The sequence below is a fragment of the Colias philodice genome, chromosome 26 (genome assembly GCF_061535455.1).
Source record: "Colias philodice isolate Cphi_HAF_F1 chromosome 26, ilColPhil1 Martin Lab GWU primary, whole genome shotgun sequence".
In the NCBI taxonomy this organism is placed as follows: Eukaryota; Metazoa; Arthropoda; class Insecta; order Lepidoptera; family Pieridae; genus Colias; species Colias philodice.
Window position 1 is genome coordinate 8,531,578 of NC_143111.1, and position 22,772 is coordinate 8,554,349.

General features: G+C 34.2%; 1 pseudogene; it reads right to left on the reverse strand.

The window, feature by feature from the left end:
• Positions 1-11,662: 11,662 nt before the first annotated feature.
• Positions 11,663-12,621, reverse strand: LOC149477061 (uncharacterized; annotated as a pseudogene).
• Positions 12,622-22,772: the final 10,151 nt, after the last annotated feature.

Genomic DNA, 22,772 nt, shown 5'->3' on the forward strand with positions numbered 1-22,772 from the left:
CAATAATAATATTATAATTTATAATCACTACATAGTATTAAACAAAGTCGCTTTCTCTGTCCCTATGTATGCTTAAATCTTTAAAACTACGCAACGGATTTTGATGCGTTTTTTTTAATAGATAGTGTGATTCAAGAGGAAGGTTTTTGGTATATAATTTATTAGGTTTTAGACAAAGCGGGCGAAGCCGCGGGCGGTAAGCTAGTAATATTATAAAGCTGAAGAGTTTGTTTGAACGCGCTAATCTCGGGAACTATTGGTCCGATTTGAAAAATTCTTTCGGTGTTAGATAGCCCATTTATCGAGTAAGGCTATATATTATCATCACGCTAAGACCAACAGGAGCGGAGCAATGCGGGTGAAACCGCGGAGCACAGCTAGTATAAAATAAAATTATAATAATCTTCAAATACGATCATAAAATGTAGCTTATCAAAATCAGGAACATCTAAAAATTTACAATTCAAATGGATCAACTGATACAGGGGCTTTAAAAAGTGACTTTAAATCTTAATGTTTATGTGACACCCTTATCACAGGCCCAAGGGAAACTCAACTTATTTCATTATAGCAAAATGGCCGCCTGTTTGAATTTCACGAGGTTTAATTTTTGCTTAATGACACTGTTAAGTCGGGAAGTTAGTGATAATTGTGTTATATTATTTGAATAAGGCTTTGAAATTATTATTTTATAGTTCTAGGTCGGGTGGAATTGTAACCAAATGTTAATTATTATTTTAAAGTTCTAGGTATCATTGGAAGATTGTAATACGTTGAAATTTAAACCTAATATTTGAGGTGCGGTTGACAATCTTAAAGAATTTTTTTCGAAATAGATAGTGAAATAGTTAAAATCTAGAGCCCCAGTATATAAAAGAAAATCCTTATATAGCTCCGATATTGTTAAGCCTACTTGCGGTGTTTTTTTTTTTTTATTCGAATCAACATAGTTAAAGCCAGGTGAAGTCTGGATAATCAACTAAATAGTTAACAATTGAAGCCTTTTCTATTATCCTTTCAATAGAAAATACGCAAATACTTCAAAGTCTAGAAAAAAAGCCTTATCATCGGATCGCCTTTAAAATCCCGAAGCCCTAATCTCGGTCAAAGGACTTACAAAACTTTTTCTTGAAACGAAATTCAACAAATTGAAAAGCCCATAATGAAACAGACGTTACTAACAGACGTTTTTTTTTTCCTTTTTTTGAAAAATCGGAAGCAATTTGTAAGAAAAACTTAAGCCTTATAAATATTCATGATAAATTTTATGTTAGAACAATGTCTCTGTGTGTAACTAAGTATTGCGATAGCAATAGACATTCATGTTAATTGTTTAATAATGTATGTTTTTCAGTGTGGTAAGTATCAATAATTTGTGCAACTGTTATCAGAATTAGATGTTTTAAAGCTTACACTTCTGCTTCAATTGCTAATAATTATATCTATCAGTCGATATCAATACTTGCTGGTACATAAAATTTCAACATAAAGATTCTTTTTCAAAATAAAAAAATAAAAAATAACTATCTTTATTTGCTCAAATGTGGTTTACAAGTTATTACAATAAGGAAAATACAGCACATTCGCCAGTTACACTGGCATGCAAACATAGTTTTATCGAATCATAATGCACACAATATCATTTACTATTGATTTCTACACGACGCGCGCAGGTTCGATTTCTTCTACTATTGAAAAATGTTTATTAAAGATCTAACAATAGCACAATCCACACCCCACCACAATCATAGTAAATAAACACCAAAGAAATTGCTCTAATCACGACAATCTCCATCAAAACACGTAATTACCCTACAGTTATTTATCAAACGGTTACAATCCAGTGACGGTGGCAGGCAGTCAAACACAGAGCGATTTGCGACCGGATATAAATTGTTATTTTTGTTTACTAATATTAGTTCATTATGCACAGTTTGTTTTGTATGAGGACTTAAAATGACACAGTGTTAGGTGTACTTTTTGTTAAATTTCTAGGTCGCGTCATGGCAATACCACATCATGGAAAAAGGCGACGATTCTACTGACACGTGTGCTCGGCACACACGCTCTTTTTTAGTGAATACAAAATAAGTTAGCTATAGACATCATTATTTTCTGATAGTCACAATATGTTCACGCTTTTGTTGAATACGCCAGTATAGAATGCTCACAATAATATCCTTCATTGACTCTTGTCACGATATTTCCTGACTGACTCTAGTTAGTGAAGCATTATTGATGATGTGATGTATAGAAGATAAGAGCGTGTGTGCCGAGCACACGTGTCAGAAGTGAAACTTCTTAGGCAAGATTTAGAGATACGTCTTACTCCATGACCTGACGGTACTGCCATGACGCGACTTTGAAATTTTACTCACAACGCGCCTAAAGAAGAAAAAAATACATGATCGTCCGGTCTCGAGGTTTGCTGTCTTGTCTCTAGAGTTTTTGATTGCTGATTCAAAGAGCAAGTGCTGTCTCAAGTATAAGTGGACTTATACTCAAAATAATATATGAAAAGACGATCTACCTTTTCATACGCAAAACTATTTTATGTTCATTATTCTTTTTACCTCCAAATGTGTGTCCAAATTGCTAACCAGTACACTTACTAAATAGTTCACTACTGTCATGTTTGATGTTACCGATTAAGTTAAATGGCCCAAATACGCAATGTAACCCGTTTCCCGTTACACCTCGGTGACCATAGCAACAAGGATAATTCAATTAGCTGACACTTTTAGTAGTGTAATTGGCATGTTATTTTTCATGGATTTTCTGTAGTTGTTTTGTTAATTGCAATTATTCTGATCACAGAGGACATTTTCTGTTTGTATATTTTTCTTGCGGGAAGAGAAGAAGAATATTCAAACTCTTCCATGGCTTCTCTCGCTTGGCGCGAGAAGCCGCGTTAGAAGTTGCCTGTGTACTAATCTACATCTATTTTTTGACCAAATTTCATACAGACCTGTTCAGCTATTTTTGCACAACAAGAATGTATGTATGACATTCTTACAAGCTTTCGCGTTTATAATTTTAGTAGTAAGTATTAATAGTATGAAGAAGTATGATTAGAGGAATAGAATATCTAACTGACATCGAAATTTTGGTCTTACATAAAAAAATACTAAAGAAATTTTGATAATATTGTCTATTTAAATATAGATTTTGTCTAGAATACTGTACAGTACCTTACACGCTACATGGATATACGGTATGTGTTAAGTACTATTTCACATAACTACTACACCGATTTTGATGAAATTTCGAAAGTTATTTCCTAAATATTTCATTTATCCACGTACGTAGGTAAGACATTCTTTATTAAGAAAATTATTCCCCATTTTAAATTCGCAGATGGTAACTAATCATAACTCTTAAGATTTTGGCCTCGATAAGGAATCGGGACTCAGATTTACGGACTTATTCAATATCAACTTGATTTTACTTTTTTCGGCACCTCTTATAATTAAATATCAAAGTTCGGAATTTGTAAAATGGACCTTTTTAAATTATTTCTACCATAACTCATTTTTTTTGTTTCTGCCAATATAATTAAATTTTGAAATTATGGTAATAATAATTAAACAATTGATAAGTTCAATAATTGTATTAAAAAAAAATATTTTTCTGTCAGGTTCAAGTTCGAGGAGTAACTACCATTTTAAAACGAGAATTTTATATTTATAGACACTAGCTGTGCCCTGCGGTTTTACCCGCATTGTTCCGCTCCTGTTGGTCTTAGCGTGATGATATTATATATAGCCATAAATGGGCTATCTATTTTTTTCAAATCGGACCAGAGACCAGAAGTTCCTGAGATTAGCGAGTTCAAACAAACGAAGTCTTCAGCTTGTAATATTATTTATGCATAGATTATTAAAAAAAAGATTGAAATGAACAAAATAGTTCTATTATACAGAATCAGGCGCCAGTTCAATCTGTGTAAGGAACAATTTGAAAGACAGACGGCTTCATTTGGCTGCGCCTACCAAATTGAATTTATGTGACATCCAGGGCTGTCACTCGCTTCTTTACAAATAAAGCTGAAGAGATTTATGCTCGGTAGTGCGGTTGTCGAAATGTCGTCGTGATGTTTTGATATTTTGTAGGTTTACCTTTAGACTAGAGGTAGAAGTTGTTGTTTAATTTATGACTATTAAAATGTTGTTATCTATTAATATATGGAAATACGTATTTATTGTTTTGATAATTTATCACTTGTGTTGTCTATTTGTTCACTACTTCGAGCGTTATGAGACACAATATCATGTCGGAAGCGGCATCTAGACAGTCCTTTACATAAAATCGACTAAAACAAACTTCGCTAGTCTTAATTTAAGTCTTAATTTAGTACCTAGAAAGTAAGAGCATAAATAATACAACTAATATTAGTTTGTACTCATTTAATTTTTTTAAGTAATCCTTTATTTAAACAGTTGACAGCCCTGACAGCCCGTCTTAAAAATTCGCTTCTATTCGGAGGTTATTTTCCGACTTTTGTACTCGCAACAGACTTTGGTAAACGTGGGAGTGATTCGCTTTGTCGACTCTTAAAATAAATAGAACGATTATTAAAATCATTCAGCATTTGAGATAATAATTATTTCCTGATTTTCAGTGTTTATAAACATGTTCATTAATTATATGTGCCCAAGGTTATTTGTACGAACAAAACCGCAGCAAATGATATTGCTAAAAGTTGTTCTGGTATGAAAGTTAATAATACTTATAAGTTTTATTTCATTCTCAAAAATACATTTAATACCTTCGGCATTCATTCAAACATTTGCATATCTTAATATATATAAATCTCGTGTCACAATGTTTGTCCTCAACGGACTCCTAAACCACTTAACCGTTTATAATAAAATTCGCACACCATGTGCAGTTCGATCCAACTTGAGAGATAGTATAGTTTAATCATGTAGGTATCACGGGCGAAGCCGGGGCGGACCGCTAGTATTTTAATAGATCTCTATCTAGTTCTTGAGAAAGGTCATAAATAGTATATATGTTACCGGAAATGTATGTAATCCGACATTGTATACAATTCCTAGGAAATGTATATAATTCCTAAAATCGCACGGAAATGTGGGAAATAAATTATTTTATACACATTTCCTAGGAAATCTATACATTTCCTAAATAGCTATTGGAAATGTAAAACATTTAAGATATTGATATGTCGCAGGCAAATTGAATATAATCTGGCCGTTTACAAACGGTCGGCATTTTGCCGATAATTCGTAATCAGAAATTTTAGGTTTGGATAAGGGGGTGGGTTAGGTTAGGTTCGTGTTTTTTAAAACTACACAGTTCAAACATAACAATTCCTTGATTTCATACATTTCCGGTAACATATACATTAATTAAGGATGAAGCTGCGCGAATGGATAGTGTTACATATAAATACGAGGGAATTTCCTTACATAGAAAGTATCATCGTATTATAATAGTCTCTGAGCACACATTTTTATCAATAAAAAGGTACGACACATCAAAAATCGACATGCAAATAACCTTTCCGGTTATTAAGGCTGTCAAGGGACTTTTATATTTGTTCCCGGGTTCGAATTCGATGTTTCTGTGTATTGTATGTTATATTGTAGTATATTACAATGGTATTATAAACTGGCTGTTGGCTCCTGTCTATTTTTAGACTTTTTGCAGCAAGCAGCGGCTTAGTTAAATTTTTAGTTATTTATTTTAAAATAAAGTTTAACTAAGCCGCTGCTGCAGTTAAAAATAGAAGAAGTTAAAAATAAAATATTTTTTTCGGAAACAGAGAAGATTCATAGATATTATTTTCAGAACCGATGATAAATAGTTTCAATGCTTTATGATAGACTATAATTATTTAAACCAACGTTTTCGCCCGCTATGTTTCCTTCCTCAAGAATAACTCTGAAAACCGAAAAAAAGCTTTGGGCAGTTTTTAGGCGGACAGCGGAAAGCTACTCTACTCACGTACCTACCTGCAGCAGGGGCAATACTAGAATTGCACCCTTAATTGGCTCCTTAATTGTGCTGTGTTTAGGCAAGCAGGGGCATCATACTATTGCATGTTGTGATGTAGTTTCATTGGTTACGTATACTCTAAATTTATGGAATTTAGAGTATACGTAACCAATGAAACGACGACTTCGACGTTACTTATAGCGGCTCAACTATCGCTTAAAATTGATGTAATATAATTTTGAATATGTATCGCAATAGCCACCCTTTTACGTGATTACTATTTAATTTTATATACCAAACATGAGAATACAAAAAATGTACCCATTTTTATAGGTGTAGGGACACACATAATATGCAATACGCTGATCAAAGCATTTTAGGTTGCCCATCCAAAAACTAGTCCACTGCCGCTTCGCTTAACCGACAGCGAGATCCTATCTTTATTGCCCTGTAAATAAAATTTATACTTCCAATACACGTCCACTTAAATGGGGAAGGCTTTTAGTTTGAACTAACTGACCTTCAAGACCATAACTTGTGCAGCTTTGCAACGTTGCGATGTGAAATAAAATATCTGGATGGTTTTATAATGGTAAATGTGAAGAAAAATATAGAAAATAGGAGTTGTGAAAACTGCAGAGGGATATAATATAACTAAATAATAACGGTCTATATTTTTTGAAAATGTCTCGAAAGACGAGGGACTTTTAAACAAAAAAAGACCGTGTGTGACGAGCACACGTGTCAGAAGTGATTCTCTGGTAAAATTCAAAGATACCAAAATTATCGCCTTACAATCGTCAATCGTCGTCACATGATGTGACGGTATTGCCATGACGCGACCTTGAAGCAACACTTTCTCAAATCATCTGCTATTCACTACATACCTAGTATAAACCTATAGTATAAAACAAAGTCGCTTTCTCTGTCCCTATGTCCATTTATATGCTTAAATCTTTAAAACTACGCAACGGAATTTGATGCGGTTTTTTTAATAGATAGAGAGATTCAAGAGGAAGGTTTTAGTCTATAATTTATTAGGTTTTAGACAAATAGGGCGAAGCAACGGGCGGTTAGCTATTTTGGAAATACAAATTATATTGAAACATGATTCACTAATACACCATTGAGAACCGTACAAAATCCTTAAAAACCCGTTAAAACGTATAACAAATTTAATTTTCCATACCAATATCCAGGACCGCTATCAATTCTGTATATTTACACAACAAATTACAATTTCCACGCTAAGTATATTTCATGAATCTCCATCAAGTAAATAGGATTATAAAATAAACAGCAATAAAATACGAATGTATGTAAGGCTTTGTAGTAACGAAGTGGTTTAAACGCTCTTCTTTAATGTGTCTACTGTCTATTTACCTTATTTAAAATATTAGATACAAGCGGTCCGCCCCGGCTTCGCCCGTGGTACATGTTTACGTTTCCCCATAAGAACCATCTCGAGTTATATGCGCTTACCAACACATTTTGCGATTTATTTTTTGTGTGGTTTTGAAGTGTACTGTTTACCTTCAAAACTGATAGGCTGATATAGATTTTTTTAACCAAATGAATGACCTTTAATAAATATCCTTAGCCACTTTCAATTACGAGAGAATAGAAATAAACCCGCCGCAAGAATCGAATTTTTTCTTTTCGAATATTTTTTTTAGATAAACATCTTTCAAATGGAAACGGCTCAACGAATTTCGATGAAATTTAATACACAGTTTACCAGGAATATAACTATTTACCATATTTATCCACGGTAACGAGAAGTAGGAAAAAGTACTGAAACAATAATTAATATAAAATTGAAAAACACTTGTGTATTAAAACCCTAAAGGGATGTGACAATATTTACTGGAGTAAAAAAATAGATTACTCCTGTTTCGTAGAATCATCTTCTTATCTTATATATAAAAATGAATCGCAAAATGTGTTGGTAAGCGCATAACTCGAGAACGGCTGAACCGATTTCGATAATTCTTTTTTTATTATATTCCTTGAAGTACGAGGATGGTTCTTATGTAGAGAAAACGTAAACATGTACCACGGGCGAAGCCGGGGCGGACCGCTAGTTTATTATAAAAAGATTGTGAATTTACGTCATTCATACGAAATACATAAAATAATCCAAATATCATGGAAATTATAAAATATTTAGTTACTTTGTTTATTTAACGTTGTTACGCCTTACCCACTAAACAAAATTTGATGGATTTCAACAAAAATTTCGAAAGCTTTATAGACATCTTATAGTCCTGCTAACTCTCTGAAGAGGTTGCTAAAAAGTATACGAATGTTATATAAAATACTAGATACAATAAATAAATCGCGTTTAAAATTTGTAACATGCCTTCTATTTCTAAGGGCTGATTTTTCAATCCTTGTTTAAAACTTATTCGTCGAATAATGTATAAAACTACCATTTTAAAAACGTATTCTAATTGTCCGTATTTGACAGTTTACGTGACATTTTAATATTATCGTGTAAATACTTTATTGGACGGATAAGTTTTAACCAAGCATTGAAAAACCGGCCAAGTGCGAGTCGGACTCGCGCACCGAGGGTTCCATACAAAATAAGTTTAAAATTATTAAAAAAAATACATTATGTGATGTAACTAAAAATTTATGGTTTTCGTAATTTTTCCTTTATCTATGCTATAAGACGTTGCTTCGTACCAAATTTCAAGATTCTGAGTTCACGGGAAGCACCCGTAGGTTTCGATTCCCTTGCAAGTGTAGAAAATTTGCGGCATAAACGGCTGTATCTTTTGATTGCGTTGGCTTAGAAGTTTGATTTTTTTCACAGCTTCAAGGGACAGTAGACCTGAGTAATTGATATAAATTTCAGCTTCATACCTCCACGCGTTCCTGAGAATAAGGGTCTTGACAGACGGACGGACGGACAGACGGACAACAAAGTGATCCTATAAGGGGTCCGTTTTTTTCCTTTTGAGGTACGGAACCCTAAAAATCGGCCCTAAAACTAAAAAAGGTCTGAAATATATGAAGGTCACGACCATAATAATGTTAAATTTTGTAAGTAATCTATAAAAATGCCAACCCACGTACACCAGACACTAATATAACACTATAAAATAAAATAGTTTCCAATATCTAAAATTACATATATTGATACCGTGGTACTGTCTGTATATTCATGGGTTCATTGGACTTTAGACAGACTTGAAATATTGCAATTTAGAAGAATTGTCTTCATAATGAGATCTGTATGAGAACAAATTTTCAGGAATATGTTTTTGCTTTTCGTAAAGGACAAAGGTATTTTGCCCTTTTTATAAAAACTAGCATTTTGTTCCTATGATATATATAAAAAAGCTAGATACGTTACCCGCTCTCTATTTTGGCAAGAAAAAACTCAGCTAATTGCCCGAGTTTCACTTAGTCACGCACCATTCAGCGTCGTGGTTGGACGTTCTTTTTATATTTTAATCGGCAGTTGTTATTACGAAGTACATTAGTGAGATATGTATTATGTACTAGCTTTCCGCCTGCGGCTTCGCCCGCGTTTTCAAAGAAAAACCCGCATAGTTCCCGTTCCCGTGGGATTTCCGGGATAAAACCTAGCCTATGTTACTCGTGGATAATGTAGCTTTCGAATGGTGAAAGAATTTTTAAAATCGGTCCAGTAGTTTATGAGCCTATTCATTACAATCAAACAAACAAACAAACAAACAAAGTTTTCCTCTTTATAATATTAGTGTAGATTTATGTCTCGTGCATGAGAGTGAAAGAGAGAACAACTGTATTGGTGATAATGCGTTAGTAAGTAGGTATGTATTAATTACGCTGTTTTTAGTGCAATGATGTTGGCGTATGCCGCGTCTACTGGTATAATAGAGTCATTGTTTTCTTCTGTCCTTTTGTACAGTTTCTTTAGAACTTTGTACGTAATTACTTTAGAATTTTCCTAATTACAATGGAATTAGGCCTAACTAGTAAAAAAACGGTGGATTTGTTTGAATTCAATAAGACTGAAAACTTTGTAGCATTGTATTCAAATACATTATTTTTTCGAGATTCACTAATGACATACTTTAATTACTTTGTTCAAGATTATGTAAACACGTATTATAATAATTATATATAAGTATTACTAGCTTTCCGCCCGCGGCTTCGCCCGCGTTTTCAAAGAAAAACCCGCATAGTTCCCGTTCCCGAGGGATTTCCGGGATAAAACCTATCCTATTTCTCAAGTTGGATCGAACTGCACATGGTGTGCGAATTTTATTATAATCGGTTAAGTGGTTTAGGAGTCCATTGAGGACAAACATTGTGACACGAGATTTATATATATGGGCGGATGGCCATAATCATCAGAATCACCCATATCTTCAGTAAATTATAATGTTGGTGGAAACAAATGAATCATCAATGTTACAACAAATGTTATGTAATCGCACAAATCTATGCGCTAGTAATTAGGGAATCACTTGATCAATCGCTTTTAATTATTTTCGAAACAACAATGCACAAGATTACTCGGAACAATAGCGATTCGTCGCAAACGTGGTGCCCTAGCCGTTCTTCGTTTGTAACCAAGCAACGTCTGCAGCCGACCATCGACGCGACGCTCCGCCAGATCGACAGTTGTCAAATCTCGTTCCGATGTAATTCTCATCAGCCAGTAATACTCCTACACGGCCATTCTGACTATCGACCGTCCTCGGGCGCATCAAATTGCAGTCCTGTAACAATAACACAATCCATCGGACGGGTATCTGTCAATATCTACCCGCTCGCCCATCCTGACAAGCTAATACGTCGTCGTCGTCTACGTCTACTACGTAATATTACGGTCATACAACAATAATTGTCTCAGAATGAAAAAGCGTGCGTCCTTTCGACCACTCATGGACCGGACGGCACCTTTTTCTACTCACACAACAAACAATGCACTCTTTATCGGCATGTCCTATCCTTAGGACCAATTTTTACACAGTATCATTTGGACCGGACGGGTGTGTCCTTTCGACCATGTGCATGGACCGGACGACACTGTCCTTTCGACCAAAGAACACTTATGGTTGAATCGGATAAATGTGTCACTTCGACCAGCCGCTATCAGCTGCATGGCCCGGACGACATTCCCTTCAACCACCTTCACACACCACATTACTCGATAACTGTTCTCACTCAACGTGCCAACATAGTTAAGTAGACTTCATGCAAACAATGCTTACAGATTACTCATAAGTTACGGATTGTCTTGCTCTGCATGAATTTCGAACAACTTTCGACAATTCATAGTCAATGATTTCACGATCTCAGATGTTATGTCACGCCACGCTTTATTGGGACCGTTTTAGATAATCGTTAGCAAACTTTTCAAAGTGCGCATCACACGCTCTACTTGCCCGTAAGATACCCAAGATCACTGCGCACAGTATCTGGCAACTTACTAAGATAGCTCTATTTTATCAAAAAGCAAGACGACCCGCTTTCAAACAAAAAGGGAACTGACTCACCGGATTACGGCCTCAAGATGCCACTCGACAGTCGTTGTTCGCAGACATTAACCTCTTATTTTGTAGTAGCTATACCTCCTTTTTAACCGACATCATCCTCTTTCGTTATAATTTGTTGCTATGTGTCCAGCTTGACCGCATATGTAGCAGGTTACGGTTGCAATTTTCTCAGGAGCATGTAATGAAGTTGACAGATTTTGCTATTTAGTTATTCCAGAAAAATCTTCTCGAAGACGCCTTTTACAGTCGGCTTGCCGGTGTCCGGGGATTCCACAAAAATGACATTTATCAGGAACTTTTGCGTCTACAAATCTTTTTGTTATTGTTTTAAATCAGGCTCTTGGATTTCAATAAGCTCCGATCTTCGCTTTAGAGAAATGCCTCTTAAGATTCTAAATAGCTGAGGTTTGGTAGTGACAGTATATGCGTTTAGCTCATGGCGTATCAAACCATCCATCGGACATAAGACTGATATGACAAATCCAGTTATAACATCTTCTGGCATTCGAGTTTTAGGTATAGTTTCGATCATATTTCATAAGCGCAGGCCAGCTTCTGCTGCAGTTTCTTGTGTTCCAATTTGACAATGCAATATTTCATCAAAGTAGTCTTGAAATAATTTTGGTTTACAAAATCTGGCCATTAAATTTTGTTTTACAGTCTCCCATGTGAGCTCATTCAAATTTAACTTTGTCAAGCAAGAGGCAGCGCAGCCTTTCAGTGCATAGGTAATAGCCACAAGTAAATCTACGCTCTTTAAATTTTTAGTCAGTACTATAAACTCTGTAATCTTACACCAACCTTCTTCATCTACGTCTATATCTTACGGATTAAACTCAACGAGTTTCACTGGACTAAACTGAGCGCTAGCAGTTACCATCGGCGATTGCGTCGTCGCTAACATCCGAGTAAGTAAGACTTCCATATTGCTTAGCAATTTCATGGCGCTATTTTCGTCAGATGGTTGATATTCCTCGGTCAGTAGCGCTTGGTAATCCCACTTCTGATATGGGCGGATGGCCATAATCATCAGAATCACCCATATCTTCAGTAAATTATAATGTTGGTGGAAACAAATGAATCATCAATGTTACAACAAATGTTATGTAATCGCACAAATCTATGCGCTAGTAATTAGGGAATCACTTGATCAATCGCTTTTAATTATTTTCGAAACAACAATGCACAAGATTACTCGGAACAATAGCGATTCGTCGCAAACGTGGTGCCCTAGCCGTTCTTCGTTTGTAACCAAGCAACGTCTGCAGCCGACCATCGACGCGACGCTCCGCCAGATCGACAGTTGTCAAATCTCGTTCCGATGTAATTCTCATCAGCCAGTAATACTCCTACATATATATGTTATAGTCAAAGTCCGATACACAGTCTCTTCGCGGAAGGACTGGTTTATCCTAGGTTTGGCCAAAGCCATCAGGCAATCCCCGAAATACATTTCAATTTCGCCCTTTGCCTGAAGTATTTTTAGTCAAACCCAGGAGCTCCTAACTTTTCAGTCAAACGTCGAAAGTAAATTATTCTGTTTCGGTTTTGGCCTAGTCAATCCTAGAAGCGACTGCAATTCTCGGTCAAACGTTGATCTGAACATGTTTAAACAGGTTCATAATTAACATTAAAGTTAATGCCTCACCATGTCAGAAAAATGATTAATTTTTCATTTTAATTACTTAAGAAATTATTAAAACAATAAACATCAAAATTTTAAAAATGTTATTTTTTTATACTTAATCTTATACAAACTAACCTCCGTATATTCCAAAGCATTTATTTATTTATTTTATACTTTATTGCACATCGTACAAAAGGCGGGCCTAAATGCCACGCGGCATTCTCTCAAAGCATCTCAAATATAAAAGTGAAAATCACGTAAGCTGACCAATCAGGTGTCAGAACTCGCAGAGTTAAGCGGTTCTTAAGACTTGAAAGCTGCTTAAATGATAAAATGCTTCCAAATATACGAAGATACGACACTTCATACCTATATCGGAGTTTGACTCGTCAAACCCCGATTTAATAAAATTGTGTTTTGACGTTTGCCTGACCAAATTAGTCTCTCCCAGGTTTGACGAAAATTGTTTAGTCAAAGGCCGAAAATTTACATTTGTTTGGGCTTTGACTAAGTCATTCAGTCTGACCTGAGGATTGACCAGTCCAACCTAGGAGCGCCGGAGCTTCGGAGTTTGCCTATAACATATATAAGTATTATTTAAATAAAAGATTTTGACTTTGAATATTTTTTTATACCTATAAGTACAAACTGTCCTGGAAAACATTGCTCTGCGGTACTATAAGAGTAAGGCAGAGAGGATCCTAAGTGATAACGATATCCGAATTTCATGAGAATCAGTCCAGTCGTTTCGGAGGAGTATAATTAACATTGTGATACGAGATTTCATATTTAAAGAGAAGATAAGTATAAAACTGATTCATAAAATAAAACAAAAAAATACTTTAAAGATTCTAACCCAAAAGGCCTTCGCACCATAAGCTTCATAATCTTTCCACGGTATTTTATGAAGGAAAATTTATAAGCAATAAAAGTGAGATTTTGTATAAGCTATGAACTGTTTAAGAGTGTGATAAGCTTTACGATGATATTAAAGTTTAAACCTTAGGCCCTTTGCACACGAATTAAGGTGTCAATGCCTTTAAAATAGGTTATGGATTCCGCTGACAGTTCATTTGTCATGACAATTCGTGAGGGACTATATTTTATTTTATTTCAATATGTAAAACTAATTAAGGAATTCAACATTTGCAAGGCGACATAAATATAAAGATAAGCTCTATATTTATTATCTACTACTAAGATTTTTCTATAGATAATAAGCATCATGAAGTCGGAAATCTAAATCATGCCAGATATGAAAAAAAAATATATATAAAAGCGATAAACATTCTACATACACAAAAAAAAACCTTTAAGAATTATGTTCCTTAATTATTACGTAGATAATTTTGTATTATAGCGTACAAAGGATCTTAAAACTTTTAAAATCTTCATAATGAATAATATTTTGTGGTTCGTTCAAGGTTCATTCATTATCTACATGGTAACTTACCAACGTGGCGTCTGTTGCTATAAAGCTTTTGTTTTTATCATCTCGTTAATTAATTTAGGGCTGATTTTTCAATCCTTGATTAAAACTTATTCGTCGAATAATTTATAAAACTACTATTTTAAAAACGTATTCTAATTGCCCGTATTTGACAGTTTACGTGACATTTTAATATTATCGTGTAATACTTTATTGGACGGATAAGTTTTATCCAAGCATTGAATAATCGGCCCTTAGTGGTTAGTTAAAAGTTTTCTATTGGTTGTCTAGAAGATATAAGTAACTATTGCAGCAATAGCCTTTTGTGTACAATGTTTTTAATTACATAGTATCCTCATTCCAATGGAATATTAATTCAAGAAATTGATATGTTTCATTATAAAAATGCACAATCTGTCTTTATGTTTGTAAAGTGTATCATATTTATATAATACTAGTGGTTCGCCCCGGCTTCGCCCGTGGTACATATTTCGCAATAAAAGGTAGCCTATGTCCTTTCTCGGGTATCAAAATATCTCTATACCAAATTTCATGCAAATTGGTTCAATAGTTAAGGCGTGATTGAGTAACAGACAGACAGACAGAGTTACTTTCGCATTTATAATATTAATAGTATGGCTGTATAGTATTTTATATAGAAACGTGACGTACCACGCTTTGGGCGGCTTGTTTGGTACAATATTTGTTGATCAACATTTGTGTGTGTTTTATATGTTATCTGTATTTTTAAATTCGATATGTACATGTTTTAAATGTTATATTATAGAGAGAAAATATGATTTTGTGTGTACACAGAAAATTTAATGGGTAAACTACACTTACTACTTTGCAGACTACTTTTATTTAACACACTTGTCATTGTGAAAAAACAACCTGCGGTGTTCCCGAACAATTACGACATTGGGGCCTTCAAGAAAAGAGCTTATTTGTCCATAAAAGGCCGGCAAAGCACCTGTAACACTGGAAGTGTTACAAGTGTTTATGGGCGGTGGTGACCACTTAACATCAGTTGGCCCACCTGCCCCTTTGCTTGCTCTGACATAAAAAAAAACTGTCTCAATGAATAATATTATGTGCTCTTTATGTACAGGTTTGATATCAAAAATATCCATGTTACTATTGATATCAATCCTGGAACATATTGATACCATAAAAATAATATTTCATTTTAAACTAGCAGTTTCCAAACCAAAAACGTCAGCTTTGTTAAATTTTAGACCACTAGCTTTCCGCCCGCGGCTTCGCCCGCGTTTTCAATGAAAAACCCGCATAGTTCCCGTTCCCATGGGATTTTCGGTACCTATAAAATCAATCCAATGTGTTAATCCAAGTTACCCTCTATATGTGTAGTAAATTTCATTGTAATCGGTTAGTAATTGCGTGAAAGAGTAACAAACATACATACATATATCTACACATACATCCATCCTCACAAACTTTTGCATTTATAATATTAGTAGAAAAGAACAAAAATACAAACTTAAAGTCTATTTATACACTAAAAACGTTAGATAGGTTACAAGAACTTACAACACTCATAGTAAATTACCATTACGTGTTGTTTGACATACATAACGTAACCTTCTATTGAACTTACCTTTCAATTACAGACACACTATTACAGCTACATAATATCACTTACTGAAAAAGACTCCCAAGTAAACGAAAAATCAATCCACTAAATTAAGCCAAAACCAAATGAATACACTCCAGCCCAGATCATTTAACCGGAGATATTCTGATTACTCCATCATTTAGAAGCAGTCGATATCACTGGGAAAATCTTCAAGGCACTTAGGCGCCGCAAATACTTATTTTATGTCTGATCGTTTGTTCAATGGCTATTCATTTCCTCGGCGCGATGGGGTCGTTTATTTCTAAAAGGATTTTCAACTCCGATATTGAACTGGGATCCGATGTTTGAATAGTTTTTGTGACGTAATTGTGTTTTTGTTAAAGGGGTTTGCGATTCTCTCGTTATAAATTAGTATAGAATAGTGATACCAATTTTATACTAATCTATACTTAATATTATAAAGAGTTTATTTGTTTGTTTGAACGCGCTAATCTCGGGAACTACAGGTCCGGTTTGAAAAATTCTTTCGGTGTTAGATAACCCATTCATCGAGGAGGGCTATAGGCTATATATCATCACGCTAAGACCAACAGGAGAGGAGCCACGCGGGATGCACAATGACACAATGACTGTCGCTGGAGCCCTGTATCCCTTTCCTTACCTCCCTAATTGTGGTATAATGATATGTACATGTGAAGGTAGTTCTAAGATAATTAACAATAAACAGTTGTCTGCTTGACTTGGAGTTATTAATACGTGTTCCCTGTACATCACATGGTGACAGCGGTGGGATTCGTCAGCCATTCGTCTTTCTATCTTTCTGTATATAAAAATGAATCCCTATTTCCCTTCGTTACCACGCGTGAATAGCTGGAACGTTTTCGATAGTTATTTTTTTGATAATTATTATGTGTTAAAACATTGTCTGTCGGATCAGCTAGTACCTTATTTTATTTCTCTTTATTTGGGATAATTAACAGAAGAACAGTAAGAGTTAATAGTACACTAAAACTTAATCTAGATACAGATGTAACTGCGCAACCAACAACATTATCCACAGTCTAGATACATTTTTGTGTGCAACAAATGCGTATCATCAATATATTATATCATACAGAAATATATTTAATACTGACTTTTTTTTTAATTATAAAGTCGGCAATTCATTTGCACGCCTTACGCCTCTGTAGATGTGCATGGGCGGCACTTACCATTAGGGGAACCATCAACCTTTGACGATTATTAAAATAATTCTCATAAGTTGATAAAGTGGGTGCTCATCCTCCTCTTCTTCCGTTAAAAAGGTATCGTTTTTCGTATCTACGTCATTCAATATAGATCAAAAAATCTTTCCTTTACATTATTCATCCTTCGGTTGTTTATTTTTATTCCCTCATCCAAATATTCATGACACAGCCGCTCATTGGCCGCTTCGTTAAGATAAAAACCTCGTATAAATGTCCTGTGTTACATTCATTTATGTTGGCCAATAAAAACTATCTGACGGCCAATGTCAAACGGTGGTTTTATGGTATCGTAAACTCAATACATAACGACGCAGATTATTACGGGCCATGAAAAATATCGGTTTTTTTTATAATAGAGCGGGTAACCGAGCAGGTGGGTCACCTAGTGAGGTGATCACCACCGCCCATGAGCACACAAAGTTACCTTTGTGAGGCTGTTACCGACTTTCGAAGGTGGGTGTAGGCTCTCTTTTTAAATAAGTCCATGTCATACATGTGCGGGAATACCGAACTTGGTAGACTGTTCCACAGGCTGGTGGTACATGGAAAAAAGTGTCGCGAGAAGCGTACGGTACTCGTTCGCCAGCGGTCCAAATGATGTGCATGGAAGTTGGCTTTATGGCGGGCGGTGCGGTGATGGAATTCCGCAGCAGGTATGAGCTCGAATAGCTCATTTGAACACCCCCCATGGTATATGCAAAAATCGGTTAAAAGAGGAACAGAATTGTTGCTGTTTTGTTTTGACCAGCAAGTGTGTAGCTTTGTAGGTATGTTTTAATATCAGTAGCTTTCCGCCCGCATGTAAATTTGGTTCATTTTAGGCATAGTTTAGGCGTGATAACGTAATAAACACAGGCAGAGTTAATTTCGCTCTACTTTTTCATTTAAAATATGTATTAGTAATTGCATGAATTTATTGTGTTCTGTATATCAGGATATCATAAACTTTAATTACCAACCCAATGTTTTTGAATCAATCTTTAAACTAACATCTCACTTTCAACAAGACTTTCGTCGGTCAAATCAAATTGAATCAAATTCATACATTGTCGCGTTTGATTTTCATAAGTGGTTAAAAGTAAACCGCCTCATTCCTATTTACTCCATTGAAATGTTACATTTTTTAGGCCTAACCTTGCATTTTTTAGAGGACGCAATTTTATGTTTTTGGTGTGTAGGGGGGGTCAGTGAGTAGCTAAAACCAAGTTTGTGGGGTTGCCACCCTTGTCCCACGGCCGCCATCTTGAAAATAGCGGTTGAAATGGTTTTTACGATATATCTCTTAAACTATTTATCTGATAAAAAAAATTGTTAGCATTATTTGTTGCAAATTAAATTTTCTACAACTTTTGTCCAGTAACTTTTTGTCGTAGAACTATAAATAAAAAAGTTAAAAGCGAAAACGTTCAGAAATTAGAGCTTTTTATATTTTTCAATAAATCTTTTTTTTATCATTTTACGAAGAAATGATATCAGACCATTTTTGTAGATTGTTTTTCGAGGAACAACTTTTATATACAACATTTTTTCATTACGTCAATAGCTAAGGTTTTACAGCGCTCTGAAGTGAGTACTATTTTTCAGTACTCCTAACTATACATATAATGGCTATTGGCTCTTTTCCCAGACTCCAGAACAATGGAAGCACACTGCAGAACATTTCAGCCCTGCTGTACGACGTAAAAAAAACGCGCTTCCAGACTTCAAGTCAGTTCAGTCAATAATTACCTAATTATTAATAATATTGCAAAATTAATTATTAATTATTAAAAATATTAAAAACAATTACTGATGACAAATTATTATTAGTACACACATAATATATGTATACTGTATAGTTAAGAGTACTGAAAAATAGTACTCACTTCGGAGCGCTGTAAAATCTTAGCTATTTACTTAATGAAAAAATGTTGTATATAAAAGTTGTTCCTCAAAAAACAATCTACAATAATGGTCTGATATCATTTCTTCGTAAAATGATAAAAAAAAAGTTTTATTGAAAAATATAAATATCTCTAATTTCTGAACATTTTCGCTTATAACTTTTTTATTTATAGTTCTACGACAAAAAGTTACTGGACCAAAGTTGTAGAGAATTTAATTTGCAACAAACAATGTTAACAATTTTTTTATCAAATAAATAGTTAAAGAGATATATCGTAAAAACCATATCAACCGCAATTTTCAAGATGGCGGCCGTGGGACAAGGGTGGCGACCCCACAAACTTGGTGATAGCTTCACACTGAACCCCCCTACACATCAAAAAAATAAAATTGCGTCCTCTAAAAAATGCAACCCCAAATGTAACTTTTCAATGGAATAATTGCTCGTATAGCGGATTCATCAATATAATTTGAATTAAGAACACAGCGATATATTCGTCATTGCAATACCCTTTTTTAAGCACATTAACACATAATATAGGAATCTCTAAGCAAAATTTCTAAACAATCTGTTAATACCAGGATATCACCAAAATTGAAGGGCTTAACCCAATTTAAACTATCCTTATCAAACGAACAATCTACTAACGTTATCAGTTTCAGCTGAATTATTGCTTCTAGTTTCTGATAAAAGTTTTAACGTGATAATGGTGCAAGGTATAAGTAAAGGCGGAGACATGCAAGCTTATTAAAGCAATCCAAAGCGTACTACAGGCCCATGTTGAAAAAGTTATGGGTCATTTGAACCACCAGGTGACCTATCTAGAACGATATAAGAGCATAAAATAATAAGATTCAGCACTATGACATACTATTTATGACATAATTATTTATATATTTATTTATTATTCATTTCATTCAATTTTAAAGCATAATATGTAACCTAAATGTGATGCAATACCACCATAAAATATGTAATCCTTATGTTTTTGGGTTGTCTGGCAGAAATCGCTTACAGCGATAAGACCGCCCTCTGTACATATTATTACTTGTATCACTCTTATTTTGTAATCTTGTATTTTTGTGTGCAATAAAGAATTTTTCATTCATTCATTCATTCACTATGCCGTCACTTGTGAGCTGTCCACCTGAGTGCAGATGAGAATTCGAAAGAACTACGTTTTTACTTTAAAATATAAATATTAAATATTATAATATAAACGCTTTACGCTTGTACTTTATAACTTGTATAAAATATCCTTAGGCAGTGTTTGCAGGATAATTATAGATAGGGGGCCATTAGCAAGATTTAAGAGACCTTCAAACTTATTTCTTCGAAACCGTTAGGGACATTTAATTATTTTTCAATAATCATTAATGAGATTTAGAATTGTTAATTAATATTTGTTGTACTAATTAATTCAGGAGCATTTCGAAATTTTAGCTTTAAGGTGCATTCATAAAACGATATAATATAGATATTTAACTAGTTCTTCGTCCCGGTTGCATATAATATCAAATAATTGAACAATAAAATATTGTTTGATTTGAAAGATTTTAAGCCATTTCTATTAAAACACTTGCTGTAGAGTGTAGAGCATTCAAAACGTTCGGATAATTCTTTACTCCTAGCCTGCTAGTAAACTGTACCTATATTTAAATATTATTTTATTAAATTACTAGCGGTCCGCCCCGGCTTCGCCCATGGTACATATTTACGTTTTCTCTACATAAAAACCATCCTCGTACTTCAAGGAATATAATAAAAAAAGAATTATCGAAATCGGTTCAGCCGTTCTCGAGTTATGCGCTTACCAACACATTTTGCGATTCATTTTTATATATAAGAAGATTTCATAATTAAAATATTTATGATAAGTTCAATGGAAATTAGATAAAAGCAGTTCGCTGAAAGTATACATTATTATTTTCTCAATAATCGAAAAGTAGCTTTTGAAATGTTCATTTAAATGTGAGGATATGTTCATAATATTATTTTGATTCAATAATAAACGTACTTCCCTACGAAACTCATTATTTCTCAAATGATTAAATCGTAAATTTCAATATTAATACGCGAAACGGAGTTTAATAAATTATTCAATAGCAGAAGTACTTTAAAAAACTATATTATTGTATAATATAGATGAAATTATAAAAATGATAATTACTGAGCTGATAAAATAGAAAAGGTTTATAGGTTAGCTTTCCGCCCGCGGCTTCGCCCGGTATTTCTAAAACCTAATAAATTATATACTAAAACCTTCCTCGAGAACCACTCTATTTATTAGAAAAACCGAATCAAAATCCGTTGCATAGTTTTAAATATTTAAGCTTAGATATGGACATAGTTATATAGGGAGAGTGAAAGTGACATTGTTTTTTACTATGTCGTGACAGTCATAAGAATTATCTACTATATCTATAACTTATAACCTTAACTTATCAATGAGTTCATTAATTAACATTTTTTATAACTAATTTTCATATTATATAGGAACTTTTATCACCACAAACAACTAAATATACCACATAAATCTTTTCGTAATCCTCAAGCTCTTCAAAAGATTATCTTCAAAAAGACGTATAGAAATTCATCAGTAATTCATATAGCCTCTAGATGAATACGGACTTAGTTCGCACTTGACCGCGATTTCAAACCTTCAAAGGGATTATCTTGAGAGCGAGTGGAGCAGGGAGGCAGATTATGTATCTGAGAATATCAACATACTTTGGAAGAGTGTCATCTAAGTTACATAATATACGATTTCAAGGTTTTATTGAATTAAACGAATGTTTACTGTTTGCGGCTTTAGTTAACTGTAAAAAAATTATAGTTGGTATGTCATGGTTGCCTCATATTATATAATACTAGCGGTCCGCCCCGGCTTCGCCCGTGGTACATATGAAAAATAGATGTTGGCCGATTCTCAGACTTACCCAATATGCACAGAAAATTTCATGAGAATCGGTCCACCCGTTTCGGAGGAGTATGCAGACTAACATTGTGACACGAGAATTTTATAGGTATATAAGATTATTGTTGTGATACAGTGCATCATATTGTTGATTTTCTTGATGAATGTACAAGTGTAAAGTAGAATAAATATAGTTTTGGAAATATGGAACTTCGGTAGTTATTATAAATGGAAAAAAACTTTATTCTATTGATTAATAAGACTTGCAGAATATTGTGTAAATGAATTATGTATAACTAGAGGTCCGCCCCGGCTTTGCCCCTGGTATATATTATTTCGCAATAAAAGGTAGCCTATGTCCTTTCTCGGGTATCAAAATATCTCCATGCCAAATTTCATGCAAATTGGTTCAGTAGTTTAGGCGTGATTGAGTAACAGACAGACAGACAGAGTTCGCACTTTCGCATTTATAATATTATATAGTATAATATAGTATGGATGTCATGAGTATTAGATATTAACTATTTGCTTTAGAGAATCATTTGATAATTTTAGATTCAATTGAACTTACCTTGAATTTTATTGAAAACTAGCGGTCTCTCTACATA